Consider the following 18,658-nt stretch of genomic DNA (forward strand, 5'->3'; position numbering starts at 1 on the left):
ACAATTTTCTCCGAATGTTTCTCAAATTTTGAAAACAAATCTGTGTCGCAACACATATGGCTGGTGGCGTCACTGTCCAGACACCAGTTCGATCGTTCCAAACATTTCACGTCCAACGCGTTCAGCAAACCTAACGATGACTGTACTGCCTTATTCGGGTTCGATGCAACCTTCCGACCGTTTACACTGGGACAATTTGCTTTAAAATGGCAAAACAGTTCCAAACTTTTTGCTTTTTCTTCGAATTGTCTCTCTGCATAGATTGCTTTTCCACCACTGTAAATACTTTTGCGCTCTCGATCGGTTTTTCGCTCTCTCTTTTGCGTTCTTCTTCTTCTCTCAGCTTTATGCATAACATGTCGAAACTCGGCAAGCTGTCGCGCGTCTCTATGGCGACAACGAAATTGTCGAATTCGTCTGGAAGACTGGATATCAAAATAATCGTTATAAGCTCGTCCAATATTTGAATTCCAACGCCAGCAAGTTTGTCCAATATTTCCTTGAAATCCGACAGATAACTCGATATGCTTTGACCCTCCTGTATGCGTTTACTTAGCAATTTCTTGAAAAGTGCTACTTTTCTAACGGGTCCTCTGGGTTGATGAGCTTCCTGAAGTTTCTTCCAAGCCTCATGTGCACGCACAAGGTGATCATTGCCAATGCCTTCTGATCCATTCGGTGTTCTCCCCCGTAGTTGGACTTGCCAATACGCCTGACGCCACATTCCACAAATCCGCATGCACCAGCACACATTTCATCTGGATGCACCACGAGTCATAATTACTGTCCTCGAGTTTATCTATCTGATATAACGCCGACATTATACTCGCTTTTATATACTTTGTGAAAAAAAAACGTCTAGAACACAGCACGAAAACTAATTTATTCTAGAAATTACCACAGCAACCACATAGGCACGTTGCCTGGGCCCATAACCTATTGTTATAATACAACAGAATGCGTGTGGTTGGTTGTGCAGTTTATTCGCGACTAACTTCTATTTTTCTCTCATCGAGTCATTGTTCTCTTTAACGCATCTCGTGAGAGAGTATACAAAGTTACATATATATATTCATATGTGTGTGATCATTCATGCATTGAGTTGAGAGAGAATTATTTCAACAAAAGGTAATCAATGTAATAATAATAATAAATATTCCCGAATTTTACCATTACTAAATAAATAAACACCAGAAAAAATTTTTCTGTGTAAAAGAATATAAATATAATGAATTAGCAGCTCTAAAAAAAAGATAATATAATTATAGAAACTCATGATCAAGAAACAATTCTATTTAATAAAGAAATTTCTCCTAATAAATTTAATGTAACAGGAGCTGCTATATTAGCTGAACTTAATAAAAATCATCATAATGCTATAGCAGGTATACAATTTAATAAACACTTATTAATTAATAATCTTCGTCTCCCTAAACGTTCATAAGTAATATTAGCTAAACAAAATAATCCTGACGAACATAACCCGTGACCAATTATTAAAGTTTAAGAACCTCTTAATCCTCAATATCTTATTACTAATAACCCTGCCAATATAATTCCTATATAAGCTACTGAAGAATTAGCAATTAAAGCCTTTAAATCTACTGATAATACTCGTAATAACCCATAACCTCCTAATTTTAACATAATTCCGGCCAAAATTATTGACCCAGAAACAGGAGCTTCGACATGAGCCTTAGGTAATCATAAATGAACTAAAACCAGAGGGCCGGGGCTAACTTTGACCGCGTCAAAGTTTGTATACCCTTGCAACTTTTTTGGTAACTCTTTCCTTACCTATTAGCCATCAATGTGGAAGAACGTTTTATCTAAAAAGGCTTATGTTTGCGAAAGAATGGCCTACAATCATAGGAAATAACGAAGATATTGATCATAGTCACTGTTTTCCACCGATGGTTCCTATGGGAGCTATATGATATAGTCACCCGATCTTTATCAATTTCGGCACAGTCATTAACAGATATATCAAACTAACAAACGTTTAATTGGAAAGCAATCGTGTTAAAAGTAACGAAGTTATTTACAAAAGTCACTGTTTTCGACCGATCGTTCCTATGGGAGCTATATGATATAGTCACCCGATCTTTATCAAATTCGGCACAGTTATTAACAGATATATCAAACTAACAAATGTTTAATTTAAAAGCAATCGCGTTAAAAGTATCGAAGTTATTTACAAAAGTCACTGTTGTCGACCGATCGTTCCTATGGGAGCTATATGATATACTCATCCGATCTTGATTAAATTTGGCACAGTAGTAGCTTGTAGGCGTAATAAACTCTTTAATATTAAGTTTCACGATAATAGCACAGAAAATAACGAAGTTATTGAGAAAAGTCACTGTTCGTGACTTTGGGGTTTGTATGGGAGCTATATGATATAGTGGTCCGATCCGGCTGAATTCGAGGTAACAACAACCACTGCAGAATATACAAGCCTACGTGCAAAATTTCAGCTCTGTAGCTCTTACGGTCTAGGAGGAGTTTGCGTTGATCCAGACGGACGGACGGACGGACGGAACTCGTCTCGTCGTGCTGATCAAGACTATATATACTTTGTATGGTCGGAGATGCTTCGTTCTATGCGTTGCACACTTCTGACCAAAATTAATATACCCTTTTTGCAAGGGTATAAATATACATAGGTATTTTAACTAAAAAGGCACACAATATACAAAAATAAAGTAGATCATAATTAAATATAAAATTATTTTTTAAATAAAAATTTATTGTACCCATTTTATTTATTATATTTGTATAAAATATATAACTCACTCTGAGATCCAGAAATAATAAGAAAGAGAGATATTGATGGTTAAATGAAAAAGAGAGCACTAACAGATATAGAGTCTATATTATAGACACACAACAGACTGCAATAGGAGCGCAAATTACGGCGACGAGTAAGACGAAAACGAAAAAAAAAATATCAAAGAAGTTAAATTCGGCTATGCCGAAGTTTATATACCCTTGCAGTCCTTGGCAATAATAATTTTACATGTTCAAAATTTGTTTTCTGCAACTCAATTCATCAATATTCAAACAAAAGAATTTTACTCTTTATATTACAATTTGTTCTTCTTTTCTCATTTCCTAAGCAAAGCAACGCACGCATACACATACAGTTCATGTAGGGTTGCGTCTGTGTGTGTATGCATGTGCAGAAAGCAGCGCTGCCGGCAGCGATTGAACCGATTTATATTGACTGTTACTGAAATTTTGGAATCTAAGTTTTTATATCCAAAACTATCATCGTAGTAAATTTCATGGGGATACTCCATTTTTTATAAAAATGTTTCTTCTAGAGCTATGTATATGAAATAGTGGTCCGATCCTGATAATTTTCATACTTAATCTCACCCGGGTAATAAGCCCCGAAAAAAATTTCATCGCAATAGCTCCTAAGATGGCTGAGTAAAACGCATACGCACCGACGGACGGACGGACAGACGGACAGACGGACATGGCTACGTCGACTCAGCTTCTCATGCAAGGGTATAAAAAGTTAAAGAGCGCGAGCGCGAGCGCGGGAGCTAGAAATCACAATAACAAAAACACTGCAACAAGAACTCAATGAAATTGCAAAACAACAACAAATGAGCGTTGCTTGTGACTTACAAGAAAGAAATAAATTAGATAAAGGTGGGAGAAAGTGGAAGAAAAGAAAATAACAAGCAACAAAGGTTATTAGAAAAAAAATAAACAGAAATTAAAGTTGTTAAAAATTATTAACACAAACACACAAAAACGCAACGAGTGGTATGGTTAAATTTCGATCGCGATGCCGATACAACAAAATAAAAATATATAAAATCAGTTAAAAACGCGGGAGCTTAAAAAAAACACGTCCCTCTTCTTCCAGAGCGTGGATGTTTTATATTTGACTTGGATTATTACTGCCAATTATCATGGATTATTACTGCCAATTATCAATTGAGGCATTGCGTTAATGAAACTCGAAATAGACAGGTTTTTTAAATGCGGATACCTCTGTTATATTCTATTTGCTATCATCGCCACGGCTGCAAGACCAAAGCAAAGTGACTGGAACGATAAGAACAAAGAATTCTGGCTGGTTAGTTAGGTACCCACAATGATTTTGTAAGGCGCTTTCCGTCACCTCTCCATGAAGAAGACGATGATGTTCTTTTGGCACTGAGCATATAGGTGATTGTTATTTATCTTGCGCTTCCAAGACACTGGTTTGTGATGTCGTCTGCAGATCGCACAGAAGAAGTGTTTTTAGTTCTCTGTGGGTGCTGCTATATGTGTATGACGCCTCACGCCTAACGCCTAACGCCTGATTCTCTTCTTGTTGCTTTCTAATAATATGTTTGGCGCCCATACACGACTCGCCGCTTCAGCCAACTCAAACAACTAGTCCGCTACGTGCTCTATGTTTTTTCGGGTAGGGCATGGTTTTTAAACGCAGGGTCCAGTTAAGCATCATATCAGATCCATTTTCTCGATAAGCTCGTGCAATAACTTAGTGTTGTTTGCTTGCTTATTGGGAGCGCATATATTTTTCACCGCAAATGCAGACTTCTCCATCAACAGTTTTATTATGAGTTCCTGGCATCCAAAGTATATTCACAAAGTACTTATAACATTCGGCTGCATTCCTGGGAACAGTAAGCTGTATCGCACGGCTTCAAGTGTCCTACCTTTTAGGCATCTCGGCAGACGCAAAGCGTTCTCCTCATTGCTGTATCCACTAATCCGTGGTCTAGTTTCACTTGCACCTATAAAGAGTGGCCATTCTTTTGGATCTCCTTTAAAGGTTGGTCCTCGGCTTTGATTGTCGAGCAGCTACTTGTTGTTGTGTTATGCCATTGGCTTTGTGCGGCATGATCTGCGGTCTGGTACTCGTCGCCTGTGGACTGTTGATGGCACCATCATCCGTCATTATTATTTTTCGGTTTATTCCGGCTGCATGCTGCGGATGGTCATTCGCTTCTCCATTTGATTGAATTCTTGGGTTGAGTAGGCCATTCGAAGCACATTTCGTCCTCAAACTGTTAAATAGCGGACGTTGACGATACTATGCGCAATACGTTCAAGTGGCAAGCAGATAGCTGCCCATCTCCCACCCGACTGACCAAGGGGTGCAGCAGTCACGTGGACACATACACAATAGAAAAAAACAGACAAACATACAATACTATAGCTATCTATGAACTAAATAGGAAAGGATAGATGTTTTAAGTATATTAATAGAAGACTCTGAGCCGATTACCGGGAATAGAAGGTTGTAATCAGAGCAGGGGACTCTAAAAGGTCCATGCATGGCATAGTTAGAAGAACAACGACTAAGGGTTAAAAGTATAATAGGATGTCTATTCCGTCTACATGGTACCGACAGATTAACCTGAACCAACAACTCAGGCAAGTCAATAACACTAATTAGGAGCTTGTGCATAAAAATAGCACCAAGCATAATTCTACGGTTAATTAAGGAAGGAAGGTTAATCAAAGAAGTCTACTAGAGTACGAAGGCAAATTGACATTTCGATCCCAGCTTAAGCCACGAAATTCAAATGGCAAGAACTGCTTTTCAACGGATTCAAGTCTCATATATAGGTGACCAAATTCAAGATCCATACTCTAAAATAGGACGGACAAGCGAAGTAAAAAAATCTTTAGTTGTATAGGAGTTATCAAATTCTTTTGACCATCTTTTAATGAAACCCAGAACACTCATGGCCTTTGCGACCTTGGTGGAAATATGGGTGTTAAAATTTAATTTATGGTACCTACATAAGTACGCCCTGTTATATATATACCAAGACCGGGTTCCTTTGATAAAAATACCTAGTATATCCAAGATGAACACGTCAGTGTCCATGCATAGTCGTTTTCAGAATGATTCTTTATTCCAAATTATTATTTTGCTTTAGCTAAGTTTACATATATATTCTTATGCTGCGACTTATGCGACAGCTACAAAAGAGAGGGAGAGTGTCAGTACATACATACACATTGTTGGAGCGCTTGCATCAAAGTGCTTCGTTAGCGTTCACACGCTGGCCTGGCTCTAGCTCATGTTACGCTTGTGCATACATTGCTTTTGTGAATATATGTATGTATGTGCATATACAAATGTACATACATATATGATCATGCTTAGCTGTACATTTATGTGAATATGTTTATGTACATACATCAATGTATATATATAAACATATTCAAGTGCACAATTATATTTTAATGCGTATATGTTTAATTGTTTATACTTGCAACGGAGTGTTACAAGTTGAGCTCATTGTACTGAATGATTTTGTATGAATATACTACACCTCCCCTTTTTAGAGAATAACGTAATATTATGGAGTTATTAATAATCATTAGTTAATTAATTAAAGGTAAAATAAGGGTAAGGTAAATGTGGAAAATTAGGAAAAAAAAAATTTTTTTTTTTTTTGTGTTTTAGTTTGTGTCTGCTTAGACAAATTTTCTTTCTCTGTTTTCTTTTCGAAATCATATGAATATATTTTCGATAATAGATGAATCCATAATAAATTTTTAAATATATATAATTTTTGTTTTTAATTACCTTTTGATATTATGTATTTATTTTATTATTTTTTTCTTTTTAATCTATCTTTATGTACTTTTTGTATCCTACCTTTATTGTTTCTAATTTTTATATTGTTATTTTTACCTATTTCTACAACATCGAAGGGTCCTAAATACACTGAATCAAGCTTATGACCAGTTTCGTTTTTTAAGAAAACCTTGTCTCCCATTTCTATTTTAAAATCTGATACTTTTTTATCATTTATTTCTTGTTGCTTAATTTTATTGTTTTCTAAAAGTATTCTAGCTCTTTTATACGCATTTTCTAATCTAAACTTAACTTCCTTAGAATAGTCTTCTATATTATATATTGGATCTATAGTATTAACGCTATTAAATTGAATTGGTAGGTTACTTTGTCTACCAAATACAAGTTCATATGGACAATAATTATGTGTTACTGATGGTGTTGTGTTAAAACAATACACGAAATACTGTAACCATATGTCCCAATCAGTTTTATCTACTGAAATATATGAACGAATGTACTCGTTGAAAGTCCTATGACTTCTTTCAACGGTACCTAATGTCTGGTGATGGTGTGCTTTAGATGTTATGTTATCCATTTTCAAATATTTGCACAGCTCAGTAATAATGGAATTTTTATATTCTGTTCCCATGTCCGTAATGAACGTCTTCATTGGACCGTACTTCAGAATAAAAGATTCGAATATGGCTTTTGCTACAGTTATTGCACTTTTGTTTGCAACAGGAACTGCTACTAAATACTTTGTCAGGTCACATATTAATGTGTTTGCGTATTCATTCCCATTTTCCGACTGTGGTAGTGGACCGATAGTGTCTACTATCACTCTGTCAAAAGCATATAGTGGTGTTTCGGTTATAATCATAGGTGATCTTGTATGTTTTGTCGTTTTCTACGTCAGTCATTTTGGACATTTATTAATGTACTTTTTTACACATTTAGTCATGTTTTTCCAATTATATCGTCTCTTTATTTTTGTAATTGTTTTATTTATGCCTGTATGACCTCCTTGAATTGGATCGTCATGGAATGTAGACAATATAGCTTCTTTTTCTTTCTTATTATTTACTTGGGTCACCGGCTTGAGTAGCGCTACTCTTAAAAATTGTAATATTCTATTGCCCATATTTTTTAAAGATTCTATTGAAATAGTTTCAAAGATCTTTTCGCTCGGTGCCACTTTGACTTTGGTGATACTAAGTATACCGGCTTCTTTTTCGAGCCTTTGAAAAAACTGACCTAAGTCGAGAATTCCATTGGTATAAATATCGCAAATGTCAATTCTTGCTATAACTTTCTTGCCATGTTTGAATGTGGTCGAGGAATCAGTTATTCGCAAGGTCACTACTTTTCGTACTTCGTCATTTACAATAACGTCATATACGTTGGGCTCGGAAGCTTTTTCAAGATTTTGCCTTGGCAATAGTTATTGTTTATTTTCTGCGCAGAAATTGTTTTGTCTACTTTGGTACCTGGTAGTGACTTTCAGGATTTTTTTGTTCATGTCAATTAGATCGGATATTGTTATCCTTGATAGGGCGTCTGCCACAAAGTTATCTTTACCTCTCAAATACTCTACTGTAAAGTCGTACTCTTCCAATTCTAGCCGCATGCGTGTCAGTTTTGAACTCGGGTTGACCATGGAGAACAAATATGTTAATGGTCTATGGTCTGTTCGCACTGTGAAATGTTTTCCATATATATATGGTCGAAAATATGTTATTGCCCAGTGTATTGCTGCTAGCTCTTGTTCTGTAGTACTCTTGTTGCTTTCACCTTTAGTGAATGCTCTTGATGCATATGAAACTGGAAGCTGAAGTCCATTATAGTTTTGTGTTAAAACTGCTCCACATGCTTGTTTGCTTGCATCTGTGATTATGCAAAATTCTTTGCTAAAATCCGGGTACTGCAATAGATTAGGTTGAACGAGCTTTTCTTTTAAGTATTGGAATGCATTTTCGCATTCTGCTGTCCATTCGAATGGAACATTCTTTTTACATAATCTTGTTATGTGCCGGGAATATTCGGCGAAATTTTTTATGAAACGTCTATAGTAATTGCAAAATGCAACGAAACGTCTAGCACTATCTGCATCATGTGGGACTGGATAATTCTTGATGACGTCAAATTTTGTGTCGTCTGGCAAGATTCCTTTATCTGTGCATTTGTGACCTAGGAATGTCACCTCATGCATAAAGAATGAACATTTTTCTGGATGCAGTTTTAGATTATTTTTTCTGCAGAGTTTAAAAACATCTACTAAATTTTTAATCATATGTTGTTCAGAACAACCAATAACGATTAAATCATCCATATAGAGGAAAGCTTGACTTGGCTCAAGCCCCGAGAATGCTATTGTCATCATTCTCTGAAATGAATTAGGTGCTATTTTTAGACTGAAAGGTACTCGTGTAAAACGATATGAGCCATTGTTCGTTGAAAAAGACGTTATATCTCTTGATTTTTCTTCTAGTTCGATTTGATGAAAACCTGACATTAAGTCAAGGCAAGAAAATATTTTGCTCTTCCCAATTGATCAAGAATATCATCAATTCTGGGGAGCGGAAACTTATCTGACAGCAATTTTTTGTTTATTTGACGATAGTCAACTACTAATCGCCAGTTTTTTTTCTTTAGATCCCGAAAGTGTTTTCTTTGGGACTAGCAAGAGTGGGCTATTATAAGGCGAAACAGATGGTTCAACAATACCCTGTTCGATTAACTTTCCAGCTTGTCGCTGGATCTCGTTTATTTGGCTATGCGGACTCCGGTAATTTTTCACATATACCGGTTCATCATCCTTAAGTCTTAATTTTTGTTTATAAAAATTATTTGTTGTGATCGGTTCGGTGTCAAGTCCGAACACATCACTATACTCAGTGCATAACTTTTCGAGTTTGTCTTTCAATAGTATTGGGAAATTTTTCTTCAATTTATGAATTTTAGATTCTTTTCTTATATCTTTGGTATTTTGAACTATATCGTAGTTCGAAAGTGATTCAAATTTTATATTGCTAACGCCTACTATTTGGCATTTATCTGTGGTATTTAAGAATCGGACAAAAGTACTTTGGGCTGTTGCAATAGTGTTTGCAACATAAACGCCCGGTTTAATTTCCTGATTCGGAATTAAAATGTTATCTTCTGCTGAAGATAGTTCTATTTTGCGTACCACTTGGGATCTTGCTAGTAGAAGTGTTGAGTTATTACCAGAATTGAATGTTATTTGAACATAAATTGGGTACGTTAATTTTTATGGTCTAAGTATAATTAAAAGTTTTTATGAAATCTAATCCTATTATTCCATCGCATGGGATTGCGAAATCTGAATGAAGCATGTGAAATTCGTATGGAATAATATATTTATCTGTCTGCAATTCTATTGAGACTAGGCCTTTGGAGTTTATTACTCCTTCTCCTATGCCTCGAATGTCTACAGTTTTGTTTACTTGGATGACGTGAAATACATCAGAATTTTCTTTTATTATTGAAATGTCTGCACCGGTATCAATTAAGAATGTTATTTTCTTATTTGTTTTAACATTCTTAAATGATACGAAATTATTAAGACTTAGGTTAATGGAATAGACTTTATTTTTTAATTTTGAGCATTTGGAGGATCTTGTCCGTTTCCCTGGTCGCTTTGGGTAATTCGGACATTTGTGTTGTTGTAACCATTCTGTTGGTTATTTGTATTTTGTCTTTTATTATTGTGTCCACCTCCACGGCCGCCTCTTCGGTAGCGTAAATAATTTCGGCCTCGTTGGGCTCTGTGGGCATCGTTATTGCTCCAATTCGAGTTGTTATTGTTCCAATTCGAGTTGTTTCTCCAGTTACCATTATTGTTATAGCGGCGTCTGCCGCGGTCATTATGCTGGGCATAAAAAATGGTATTATTTTGGAAACTTTCTGTGGAGCCCGTCTCTACTGAAAGAGTGGTGAATCTAGCAATGGCTTCTTTAGCCGAATCAAAGTTTCCTGATTCCATTAATATCTCGACTCTTTGACTTTTGGTATGGCTTACCATAGTATTTACTGCCACTTTGGTGGTGTATTTTATTGCTTGTTCAGTTGGAAGACCATCCGAAATATATGCGCCTTTAAGGGCGTCGGTCAACTCAGTAATCTCCTTTGTGTATGAAACACAGTTATTGGGGTTTCTTTGCAGATTTTTAATTTTTGCTGTTAAAAGATCCACTGATTCACCCTTGAAGATTGTTGATAGTTTTCGTATTACTTCATCAATCGTTGTTTCAGAACTTAGGGTATTACCCGCTTGACCTTTTAATTTTGATTTTATGATTTCGATAGCTACTGCTTCGTGCGTTTCTTTTATGCTGTTAAGTACGCGAAGCGCTCCAAGGAAACCCGGTAGATTTTTAATATCACCATCGAAGTATGGTAGCAGCCTGGTGGCTGTGTTTATGAATTCTACCACTGTTTGTGTCATTTTGTTGTTTTCTTCGGGAATTGTTGGCTTGTTAAGACTTATTGCTGATGGTTCTTCTTGACTTATTTCTTCATCAGCCATTAGTTGCGTTTTTCTTCCAGTACTATTGAAGTTTCCAAATCTGATGTTTGTTTAAATTCAATATTGTGTAGTTAAACAAAGTTATTGCTTTTTGTTTGTAATCACTGTAGAACGCACTTGCGGCTGCTTTTTGCCATATCTTTAGTTTGCTATAGTGTTCAGTTAATACTGCTCTAATAGCTTGAAGATTCTCGGTTATTATCTTCGTGTGTTTGGTTACTGTGTCTTGGGATGTTTCTCTATTCTGCGAGAGGCACTTACAAGATTTAGTTAATTCTTGCACGTGTATTCCAGCTTTTCCTATTATATCATCCCAAGTAACCATAGTTTGTTAAGATTAATTTCTATTTCTATTTTGGATTCTTGAGGACCCATTTTACTAAAAAAAAAGGAAATTTGTCGTTTAGACCTGTTGTTAATTTAAGAAAAAATTTTGAAAATGTGTAAAGTTTTACTATTCTATGTCTATTATTTCTACATCTGAGTCTGTTAAATCTATTGGTTCTGCACTCGATTCTGATATGTTTATCAGCGCAATTGAGTCCTTGAAAAGTTCGTGGACCCATCCGGGCACGTCTTTTCTTAAAGGAGTCTTAGCTAACAATCTACTGTAAGCTACTTTTATGGATTTTTCCATAAGATCTACAATATTTTTTTGAAATTTGTAGTTGTGGGCTATCCAATACCTTATTTCCTTGTATTTGTGATTTGATTCACCTGATTGTATCAGGAAATCAAGGAAAGGTAAATATTTTTGGAGCTGTTTTGTTTCTGCTTTATCCATATTCTACACTAACTGCCTCAGCCTATTTAACTGATTATGGATGTATTTAGTTCTTTACTGCTTTGGTTCCTCCATTAGGTAGAAACGCAGTGTGCCTGCTGTGTTTGAAAAACAGCATACATATGGTACCGTGAGAATGAAACTCATTTGTACCCTAGTGCCTCCTTTGACTGGGAAATCTTCGCCCGTTATGTCAAGGTAAGCTAACCTAATTTGTACTAAGTTTATGGAGCGTTGAGGTGAGGTACTTCCCTCGCTCCTAAAAACCTCAATTAAGTCTTGGACTATGCTAGGGTGCCTGTTGTACCTGTCACAATGGGTCATTTTTTATTTATTTTTTTTGTATATATATATATTTTATCTTTTGTTAAAAAGGTTTTGATTTATAATTGCTTGTGTGCATATGTATTTTTAGATCTTATCTAGATCATTAGCTTGGCTTAGAGCTCTTTTTGTTACACATTTATTGTGTAATAGGTAAGCCTTATATAATACATATGCGCACAATATTATGACAATTATTAGAAGTAGTATGTTCGTTTATCTCATATCAGCATTTGATGATTCAATTTTATTTATGACATTTGCAGTGGAGTCCACTGGTTTTGTTTCGATTAACCCCATTGTGGGTATAACGGATATATCATCAAATTTACTTATACTATTATCGAACATACGTATGGGATTTTTGTTTTTATTTATTACAAGTATACAAGAATATGAAATAAAGTTCATAAAGACAGGTTAAAAACTTTTGTTTAGCAATTACTTTAATTTTTTTTCATAAATATGTTTTGACCGGTACATATTTGTCTGAATTTGATTTCTATTTGAAATATTAAAATAAAATTGTTATGGATTCATGCATATTTTTTTTTTTTTTTTTTTTTAAATTATTTGTGAAAAGAAAAAAAAAAGTAAGAGAGAAATAAAATTTATCTCAACTGTGTCTTGCACAGCGAGCCAGAGACGTGGAAAAATTATAGAAAATGTGGTTAGCTCACAATTCAGATATACATTTCATTAGTTTTATTGTTAAAAAAAAAATCTCCAACCACATTGTTAGTAAAAGCCTATCAGACAGTTAGTATGTCGCAAGTTGCACTTTCGTGCTTCAACTTGCTATTAAGGTTATTATTACAATTATTAAATTAAAGGCAAGTTAAGGCTTGCGCATTTCTGCGGCCCCCTTGCGTTTCTTCGCTCTTTGGCGAAGTTCAGCTTTCAGGATGTCAATACGCTCTATGCAGCGTTGTCGGTATTCTTTGGCTCTGTTGATTTGGTGTTTGCGGGCCCGGTACTCAGCTATTGTGAGTGGGCGCGGTCCATCGTTGGGATACAACTCTAACGCTTCTTTTAGCGTCGGGGCATCCCTTTGCTCGATAGGAGCAGATTCCGCAAATGGAATATCTTCACTGTTCATTCGTGTTCCTTGTTGGTTGATTGGTTGATTTTCTTTTGGTTCGCTTGATTTATCAGATGGTTCCAACCGCTTCTTCTGCTTTCTTCTGGGCATTTATTCCAATTGATTTAAAATAAAATTTTCACTTAAATAAATAAAATGTTCATGTTTTGTGTTGTGGTTAATATTTGCAGTTGTTGTTCTTCTGTCATTAACGTTGATTGATGGTTTGATTTTTGCATTTGGTTTGCAGATTGCAGTTGTTGTTTTTGTTAGCAGATTGCGGGTCCGGTCCTGTCACGGTCGCCATGTTATATATATACCAAGACCGGGTTCCTTTGATAAAAATAGTATATCCAAGATGAACACGTCAGTGTCCATGCATAGTCGTTTTTAGAATGATTCTTTATTCCAAATTATTATTTTGCTTAAGCTAAGTTTACATATATATTCTTATGCTGCGACTTATGCGACAGCTACAAAAGAGAGGGAGAGTGTCAGTACATACATACATATTGTTGGAGCGCTTGCATCAAAGTGCTTGGTCAGCGTTCACACGCTGGCCTGGCTCTAGCTCATGTTACGCTTGTGCATACATTGCTTTTGTGAATATATGTATGTGCATATACAAATGTACATACATATATGATCATGCTTACCTGTACATTTATGTGAATATGTTTATGTACATACATCAGTGTATATATATAAACATATTCAAGTGCACAATTATATTTTAATGCGTATATGTTTAATTTTTTATACTTGCAACAGAGTGTTACAAGTTGAGCTCATTGTACTGAATGATTTTGTATGAATATACTACAGCCCAAATCAATCATAGTATTTAGATGTTCCAAAGGACTATTGCTTAGAAAATAAGTAACCATTTGAGGAGAGTGACGATGAAAAGTCATTACCTTACATTTAGTAGTGTTAATATTTAATAGATTAAACTGACACTAGAAGTGAAAGTTTTTAAGATCAGCTGAAGCCGACTAAATTAATCTGTTTCTTTATAAGTGCGACAATAGCGTTCGCGAATGAACAATGACTGATGGAAGATCGAGTTGTTGTTGAATAATGTGAAAAACAAAGGGCCAAGATGACAAGCTTGAGGTCCACCAGATGTCACAGGAATGGAATTGGAAAAAGAAATAAAAATTCTCGAACACAAGAAAGCAAAGGGGTGAGAATCCAATGTTGTTTAGTTTAGAAAGTAATAGGGTTTGATTAACAGAACCAAAGGCTTTGCTGAAGTCAATGTATATGACATCAGTTTATTTAGCATTTTTGAACTCCTTGATAATTATACAGGTAAATTCTAAAAGATAGTGGTTGTAGATCTACGTTTCACAAACCCATGTTGGGATGGCGAAAAAATAGAGCCGCAAAAATGTTGCAATTTCAAATTTATAAGGAATATAAGGAGGAATATTCAACAGACCATAAAACAATTTTAAATTGGGCTTACACATTGCGTTTGCACAGAACCTGAGTACACATCCAGGAAGACTGTCTGACCCCGGAGAATAAACAGGTTTAATTAGTTTAAGCTCGCTAAGAAGAGAATTTTCATCAATCACTGGATTGAAAATGCAATTTGACTTTTTTAAATAATAAGGACACGGACTTGCTCGATATTCGGTTGACGAATACGTTGTTTTAAAAAAACTCGCAAACATATCAGCAATTGCTTGGTCAGTTCTAGGTTTGTTATAACATTGTTTAGGGTCTGAAGAAAACTGAAGCTTACACCGCTGAAGATAATTCTTATAGCATTGTGTATTAAGCATCATGAATTTTGAACGAGCGACTGTATACAGAGTGTAATCTGATAAACGACGTGTTTTTGAAACTACTTATAATATCAAGTCTTCACAAATTTTAAATTGGATAACTCTCGAGAGAAATAGGGAGTTTTGTTAAGCCGCTCCTGCCTCCCAAGAGGCACACGAATATCAATGAGTGAATTCAGAGTTTCATAAAAGAAGCAAAAAGCTGAATTCATATCACTACAATTGAACAGATAAGACCAATCGGCAGCAATAATGTTTTCATTAAGGCTGGCAAAGTCAGTCTTACGAAAGCACCTAGTTAGACGTAATGGTGATAGCATGGATATTAGAAAATTGTATTATTTTAGATGATAAAGCAGCATCAACAGCTATCAGAACGCCATCGCCTACGCGAGAAATCCGGTGACGTCTGAATATAGAAAAGCTTGGGAAAAAACCGATGCATCAGCAATGTCAGGTTTTAGCCACGTCTCCGTAAAAGCTAGAATGTTATGTTAAAAAAAAGACTATCTTCATAGAGATTAGGAAGTTTAGATTTCAGTCTTCTAACGTTCTGGTGCCAGACGTTAAAGGACGAAACCAGTTTTTTAACACACCGCCAGATGCTGATGTGGCAGGAATAGCGAAAGTTGTTGTTATTGGCATTCCTTAACTATTGTATGCTTCGGTCGAAAATCTTCTCGGCATATAATATCAAAGGTATTGGCAGAAACACTAATTGTAAAGGACGAAATGTCCTGGGAATAAGAAAATTCATACTTTTCCACCTCAATATTCGAGACGGTAACTTTATTCCTAATAGGCTATTACATCATCAGATGTGACGACAGGGCCCTCGATACTATTAGAACTATCGGTAAGTTCCATTGGAATAAGTAATTGCCCGGTGAAATCGGTCACTGCAATTGACAATTATTCCCAGGGCTCTTAAACGAGATCAATTGCTGCACATTGGGAGTAGACGGTGCATGAGACCGGTCGGGAACAATAAGAGACGCTGGCGGATATACAGGTAGAGACACACCCCTATAACTGGTTCTTTTACGTTTTGGAGACTCATTCATACGCGTTAATCTTCTGAACGGAGTCTCAACCGCAGTAAACTCCGCTTGGAGTTTGTTAAAACCAGCCCTCAAAGTATCGAGTCTATCTGTAGTGCGCCTCATAAATGACCGCATCATATTCTCGAGAATCTCGACATCACATCCATATTTTAAACCGTTACCTTTAGAAATAGACTCCTTGATTCTACCTGTATAACTGCATTAGTGGCAACTATGTATAGCATTTAAAAAAAAATTTACTTTAGTTTATTTAAAGAAGGAATAAATAAAATTTTAATGGAAACACAATTGACACAAGGGCTAATGTGCAGATTAAGCCTTCACAACTGAAGAGTAAAAAGAAATTGTTCAAGATTTTATTTTGCAAAAAACACAAAACCGAGTGAAAGCAATCGCGAAATGAAACTAATAATCGAGTGATAAAATTTTAATAAAACCGATTAAGGGTTTTTAAGTTATAGAAAAGTTTTTAATCGCATGAAAAAATAAACTTTGAAAACGCAAAAAAAAAACATTTTCGATCCGCTGCAGGTGAAGTGAAATTGAGATGCACACCTGGAGCATTTAAGCATTTCCTGGTTTTCCGGCTCCTGGCACAGACCACAGCTTCCAGTCGGTGCTATGAATATACGCAATTAAAAGAATTGTTGCTCGTTCGACTAGTTAATCTAGCTCCGCCAACGCTCTTGAAATAAAATTAAATACACTCAATCGTTAAGAGTAAGCGGTAAGGTTTTTAATTATGGAAGTAATTTCAGGTTGGTTTACATATTTCTTATAGTTAATAATTATACAATCACATCTCACTAACTCTAATCCTACCCTTATGAATGTACTTGTACTTTTATGTACTTTTATGAATGTACTTAGATTAATGCGTATTTTTCGCGATTATGTGTCTACTTATATATAATAAAGTACCGCAAGAGTAAGATGAGAAAGAAGCTGAGAGCGTTTTAAAGTTTTGTAAAAGAGCGTCATTCTGTTTGCTCGGAGAGTTCCGTTTTGAGCTACAGTGGTAAAAGGGTTATTTGCAGGTCCGAATTTCGGCAACACATATGTTTGTTTCTTTGTATATATGGCAACCTCAGCTTTACACTTGAACTGTGTGCCACTTTTGACACGGACATTGGATATTTATGCCTGCTCACATGCTGATCGGTCGTCCTTACACCACAGTGTTATATGGAGATTTAAACTAAGTGCCGGCAAACCGAATGGATTACTGGCAACAATGTCAGGTGATGTTGCAAGGCTTTTGGAAACGGTGGAATCTAGAGTAACATACGTAGTTGCAGCTGAAGTCAAAATGGTTTATGAAATCGGCTTATCTGGAGCTTCATCACCTCGTATTGGTGAAAGACTCTCACACTCCCCCAGCGTCATGGATATTGGCTCGCAGTATCGAGACGCATCATGGCCCAGATGATTAAGTACGAGCCTTAAAGGTGGCTCCCCTGCCTGTTTTAGAAACATTGGTTCACCCTGCGGTATGTTGCGGAACGGTTGCTGAATTCCGAATTGCTTTATTAAAATTTAAATATAAACGATCTTTCGTATTTTTCTATTATTCTCGTCTTTAAGATCACACCTTAAGTCAAACTTTTTTTGGCTGTTGTAATATCAAGCGTCTGGTGAAATAAGAATTTATGTTAAATTTAGTTAATTGATTATTGGCCAACAGAAAACATCACATGGAGTAAATATATACCATCTTAAGTAAAACAAACCAACAAAGTTATTTTATGTATCACCAATAATGTTTATAAAATAATAAATCATTAAGTTAATAATAATAAAGAACAAATGGAAATAAATGTCAAAATAAGTATGTAACCCGATTATAGATATCGAAGGCTCATCAGTCATAAGTAGATCTGATATGGTTAGCAGTTAACAATAAAGACCTACTTAATAAAGCTGCTATGGTTAGCGATTATTATCAATAAAGTCGTATTTTGCTGACCTAACACTATGTCGAACTATGCACTGATGAGCTCTCTATTTTTATAACCTTGCAGAGGGTATTATAAAATTGGTAAGATGTTTGTAATGCACAGAAGGAGACGTTTCCGACCCCATAAAGTATATATATTCTTGATCAGCATGAGAAGCTGAGTCGCACCGTCCGTCGGTGCGTATGCGTTTTACTAAGCCATCTTAAGAGCTATCGCGATGAAATTTTTTTGTGGGCTTTTTATTACCCAGGTGAGATAAAGTATAAAAATTGTCAAGATCGGACTACTCATATAGCTCCAGAACAAACATTTTCATAAAAATTGGAGTATCCCCATGAAATTTTCTACGATGATAGTATTCGATATAATAACTCAGATTCCATCGGATAAATAGAAAACAAGTTACAGTCAATATAAAACGGTTCAATCGCTGCGGACAGCGCTGCTTGCTGCTTCATCATCAAATCAACAGGGCACAGGCATACACACACAGACGCAACTCTACATGAACTGTATGTGTATGCGTGCGTTGCTTTG

At 35.8% G+C, this 18,658-nt stretch overlaps 1 pseudogene; it reads right to left on the bottom strand.

Annotated features, from left to right (window-relative positions):
- Positions 1 to 1,090: 1,090 nt before the first annotated feature.
- Positions 1,091 to 4,927, bottom strand: LOC137586317 (NADH-ubiquinone oxidoreductase chain 4-like; annotated as a pseudogene).
- Positions 4,928 to 18,658: the final 13,731 nt, after the last annotated feature.

Source organism: Drosophila tropicalis, unplaced genomic scaffold (genome assembly GCF_018151085.1).
Source record: "Drosophila tropicalis isolate 14030-0801.00 unplaced genomic scaffold, ASM1815108v1 contig_979, whole genome shotgun sequence".
Classification (NCBI taxonomy): domain Eukaryota; kingdom Metazoa; phylum Arthropoda; class Insecta; order Diptera; family Drosophilidae; genus Drosophila; species Drosophila tropicalis.